At 37.8% G+C, this 5,573-nt stretch overlaps 1 long non-coding RNA gene across 1 annotated transcript; it reads left to right on the top strand.

Annotated features, from left to right (window-relative positions):
- Positions 1-3,886: 3,886 nt before the first annotated feature.
- LOC125795248 (uncharacterized) lies at positions 3,887-4,816 on the top strand. Its single transcript, XR_007434254.1, has 3 exons — positions 3,887-4,063; positions 4,161-4,335; positions 4,440-4,816. It is a non-coding gene; the product is annotated as an uncharacterized LOC125795248 (long non-coding RNA).
- The last annotated feature ends 757 nt before the right edge of the window (positions 4,817-5,573 follow it).

Genomic DNA, 5,573 nt, shown 5'->3' with positions numbered 1-5,573 from the left:
GACTGACTACCTTTCCTGCACTAAATGGGCCTAACACGCTCTCTACTGGGCCATAGAATAAGCCAGAAGTGTGAAGTCTCGCAGAAGACTCTCTTTGACTGGTCAGAGCCTGACGACAGCGGTTAAATTCGGCCTATCGCCGCTCCTGACTCCATTTCTCCGCCTCTGATTGGCCGAGAGGTCTGCGTGACGACACAGTCGCTAGGTAAGGTTCCGAGGAGTAAGGAAGTTTTGGACCGGTAGCGATCGGACATACGGTTCAGTTTATACGAATTAATTAGTGAAGATGATCCGCCGCTTTTTGGGAGCACTCTTTACGCTTTCCTGAGGATTTCTACAGACTGGAGAGGAGTATCAGGTCGAGTTTGGTATCGGATTGAAGCTCTCACTCTGCTGAACGGGGTGAGTGCCTGTGTTTGGGTCTGAGCAGCGAGGGCGGGGTGAGGGGCTCCTCAGAGCGCTGCTCCAGGTTTTCCAATGAGATGAATCTGAAGTTAAAAAAAACTTACTCTTTTGCCTGTAACTCAGTAACGGTACACTTTAGAGATGAAAGGCGTATATCCCCGTAATCCTGAGAGCCTGCCCGTTCGTTTGGTAAACTATGTCGTTATGAAAAATATGAATATTCATATCATAACTATATTTTTTTTCTTAAAATCTTGTCTGCAAGGTATATTAACACTGGAATAGTTAATATTTGAGAATATATAAAGATAAAATGACCTAGATGACTGAAAAGCTGAGATTCTAAGCTTTTAAATGGTATATAGCTTGTCTATATTGACCCTACAGTTACTCAGATAAACACAAGCAAATATGATTTTAATAATTCATGCGGATTTCTGGCCCGCCGGCGGGCCAGGGCATGTTAAGAGGTTAAGGAAACGACAGAAGTCACATCCATTGCTGGAAAAAGATATAAGTATGCTGAAACAGTGTGAAACTGGTGAAGAACACATGACTTCCAATTTGCATATTTATGCCACAAATAATGAAGTTGATGACCACAATAGAGAAATGCTTCACAAGACATGCAAAGATACTATAGTTATTCGAGCACAAGATTATGAGAGAGACCCGAAAACTGGACACTTTCAAAAAGTAAAGGGCCACCACAGCAATGTTTGCAAGACATGTCTTTCACGATCACTTCACATTGCAGTTAATGCAAGAGTCATGCTCCTTAAAAACATTGATGTTTCAGATGGACTTGTGAATGGTGCTTTTGGTACAGTTAGTGATATACATTTTAATCCTGGAGAAGATTTCCCAACAAAAGTATATGTGACATTTGACAATGAAAGAGCTGGTAGAGGCTTACGAGCAAAACGGCCATCCTTAAACCCAGGACTGGAAAAGGCTACACCAATTGAACCAGAAGAAGAGAGAGTCACAAGAAGTGGTGGCATACGACGACAGTTTCCCCTGAAATTATCTTGGGCTTGCACTATTCACAAAGTACAAGGTCTAACTGTGGATAAAGCTGTTTTGTCACTTAAAAAGATATTTGCACCTGGACAAGCATATGTGGCATTAAGTCGTGTGACTTCTCTGGAAGGTCTCATTATAGAAGATTTCAAGGAAACAGCTATTTATGCAAAACCTGATACAGAAAGTTTCATGCAAACTATGCCCGCATTTGTGGAGCCACTTAGAGAAACACATCGGTCATCATTATCATGTAAAGCACTTCTGCACAATGTTCAAGGGTTGTCATGTCACCTGGAAGACATAAAACAAGACAAAAGGTATATGGAAGCTGATATTATTTGCATGACAGAAACATGGATACAGTCAAGTCATAGTGAAAATGATCTACAAATAAGTGGATTTTCATTCTGCAACAGCCCAAGGTCTGTTTCATATGACAAAAGTGAGGAACTCTTTGCTTAGTTGAAAGAAAAAGAACATGGTGGTGTTGGTGTGTATTACAAAACACAGATTTACCCTGTATGAACACAGAGTGCATGCAGTTTACTATTCCCCACCTGAACTCAACAGCTGCAATTGTGTATAGACCACCTTCATACAGTTTAAAAGCATTTGTTAACAAGCTGTCAAATGTAATCAGTGTCATTGACACGTTTGCAGGAGGAAAAATTATTATGGGTGACTTCAATGAAAACCTTTTTGTGTCCAATACAGTGAGTGAAATGATGCAGCATAATGGCTTCACTCAAATTGTGAAAGATGCAACCACTGAAAATGGCACTTTAATTGATCATATCTATATTAAAGACATTGCAATTGAGAGTATATGTGTTTCTGTAATGCCTACTTATTTCAGCTATCATGAATGTGTTGTCTTAAATTTCTCGTATTAAAGGTTAGGTAATGACTAGTATATGGAGAGCAGTCCCATAAGATTCGTCCACCACCTGGGGGGGTGGGGGTGGGGGAGACAGGGGTATGACAAAAAGCTGGACGGCCCCTGTGGGAAGTGGGTATAGGCTAGAGCTGAGGTGCCCTATTAACTGGTTTACAGCATACTGTATTTTTCGCACTATAAGGCGCACTTTCAACAAATATTAAGGTGCACCGGATTATAAGGTGCATTATGTGACACTGGTAAGAAACAGTGTAAAAAAAAAAAACATGTTTTCCTTCTAATTCAGAGCAACTAACCTAACCAAACAAAACTAATTCTTACAACAGCAAAAAATCTGAAGAGTCAGATAAGTTAAACTAGTGCTGGACGCTATTCTACACACATTTCTCCTCTGAAAACTGTTTATTTGGGTGAGTAAAGCACTTCTGTTTTTTTTTTTACAGTAAGCTTAGATGTCCAGACTTTCCTCAGGAACCCTGCGTGTTCTATTAAACCAGGGAGATATTACCTACCGGTTCATCTCATGTAGCTTGTTTTAACATTGTAAAGGCTCTGGCTACAGGCCAATATACTCGCCTCTGAACGGGCAAAAAGCTAAAGATTAGCGCAGTTAGCACCTAATGCTAATACTGCTGAATAACTAAACTGAAACTGTATAATGCTGTATTCAGCAGAATGGCTTCACTGCTTCTTAATACTTGAATGGTAAAATTCATACATAAGGAGCACTGGATTTGTAAGTGCGCTTTATAGTGTGAAAAATATGGTACTTAATATTACTTTAATTATATAGTTTGCCCTAAAACTTGCAGAGGGTTACTTGAACACACAAAATGTGTATATTGTTACATGTACTGCGTCGATTTCTAAAAATCATTTGCTGGCAATCACTATAGGGCACCTCAGCTCTATTTTGTTTTTATTTATTTTATTTTTTTGAGACAGAGCTTTGTGCAAGATATATTTAATATTACAAATTATGCATGTCTTAAAATTTTATTTGTTTATAATATGTAAATGTATGTTATGTAATATATATGCACTTGTTAAAAATCATCCAAGACCTCCAACATTACAGCAACAATCACAAAGCTGTCCACTGACTCCAAGCACCAGAGATGATATATATGCAGTTGCAGCATTCTTTATAAAAGGTCACTAGATATACATAGCCAACTCTCTGCATAGAAGTCTTTTCTCATGACATTTAATAGTTCTCACACATGTCTTCTTGTCCCTTCTCATTCTCAGAGACGGCGTTGCCAGTCTGAAAATGACACAACTAAGCCAAGTTGGGGCTCCAGTCAACAGAGAATGCTCAAACTGAAGGTGGAGCAGTAGTCTGGACAAAGATTCATCATACCCAGAGTGTGCAGTATTCACCAAAGTTTCAGTATCTCACACCAAGATATCATCCATGCAGTTGCAGCATTCTTCATATCAGGTAAGTCAAATATATAGACAATTCTCTGTATAGATAATGTTTTCGCACAACATTTAATAGTGCTCACACATGTCTTCTTGTCCCTTCTCATTCTCAGAGACAGGGTTGCCAGTCTGAAAATGAGACAACTAAGCCAAGTAGAGGCTCCAGTCAACAGAGAATGCATAAACTGGAAGTGGTGCAACAGTATGGGCCATGAGTCATAATACCCAGACTGTGCTGTATTCCCAAAAGCTTCAGTATCTTACACCAAGATATCATCCATGCAGTTGCAGCATTCTTCATATAAGGTAAGTCAAATATATAGACAATTTTCAGCATAGAAATTGTTTTCTCATGACATTTAATAGTGCTCACACATGTCTTCTTGTCCCTTCTCATTCTCAGAGACAACGTTGCCAGTGTGTGACAGCTAAGCCAAGTTGAGACTCCAGTCAATAGAAGATGCTTAAACTGGAAGTGGTGCAGTAGTCTGGGTGAGGATTCATCATACCCAGAGTGTGCTGTATTCCCCTAAGTCTCTCACACCAAGATATCATTCATGCAGCATTCCTCATATAAGGTAACTTTAAATACACAGACAATTCTCTGCATAGCTAATCTTTTCTCATGATATTTTTTATTTCTCACACATTTCTTCTTGTTCTTTCTCTCTGTCTCTGCCAGTCTGTGAATAAGACAACTAAGCCAGGCTGATGCTACAATGAACAACAGATGTCTAAACTGGAACAGGTGCTCTACTGTGGACAATGACTCATTATAGCCAAATTGAACTGTAATCGCGAAGGCTAACTCACACTACATCGACCTATGCATGGACAAGTATTCCACTTACTTCACTTTAATTTCCTCTTGGATGCATCCTTTGCACTTGGACTATTGGACTATTACTCTATGACAACTCCCAACTCTACTACTGTATTCAAGCTGGCATGCTAACAATACATCTGTCTTTATGTACACTATATAATAATGTTTAATCATACCTGTTAATGTTTTTATGTATTTCATTTTGCTACTGTCCAAACAAAACCACATGTCTCCAAAATAGTTAGTTTACAGAAAAAAGGAAAAACAATCCCAATGTGAAACAAAATGTAGTCAAATTGTGTCATATTTTACACAATGAACATAGATTGGTATTTGTCTAACCGTAAAGAAATATGTATATAATATAAACAGAAGCAGTGGGGGAAAATAATCACTAATGTTACTATGTAGGCAGATGTTTTGTGTGGACAGCAGTAATATTCATATATATCCTGCACAAAGCTCTATCAATTTATTATTCATAGCACAAGTTGTTTTATTATTTATTTATTGTGTGTGTGTTGGGGGGGGGGGGTGGGGGTTTATTGAATTATATATGGGATTGTGTAGATACAATGAATATATGATTAAATAAAAGAAATCCTAAAACAACAGATTTGAAATGGTCTTTAAATAATATTCTTTTTAAAAAGCAGATGGATTAAAGTACTGTTCATGTATATATAAATATAACATCTTCATTCAACATAAGAACAGTGTGATCCATTAAATCACCTTTATTTACAATTGTAATGATCACTAACATACTTTACCAGGACACACAATTATCTTATATATATACATATCATTTATATTTATTATTTTTATAATAACTTCTAATAAAGAAGAATTTGAGATTATTTGGAATTCCTCTATGGTGTTTATTACAGGCTTGTGTTCACTTCCCTCTAGTGATCAGTGGGTACAAATGTATTAATATCCTGCTCTTACTAAATGTGGACTGCATTCCTCTACTCACTATAGATGTAT

This window comes from Astyanax mexicanus, unplaced genomic scaffold (genome assembly GCF_023375975.1).
Source record: "Astyanax mexicanus isolate ESR-SI-001 unplaced genomic scaffold, AstMex3_surface scaffold_45, whole genome shotgun sequence".
Lineage (NCBI taxonomy): Eukaryota > Metazoa > Chordata > Actinopteri > Characiformes > Acestrorhamphidae > Astyanax > Astyanax mexicanus.
Note: the sequence above shows the minus strand (reverse complement) of the source record. Positions and strands in the feature narration are given on the sequence as shown.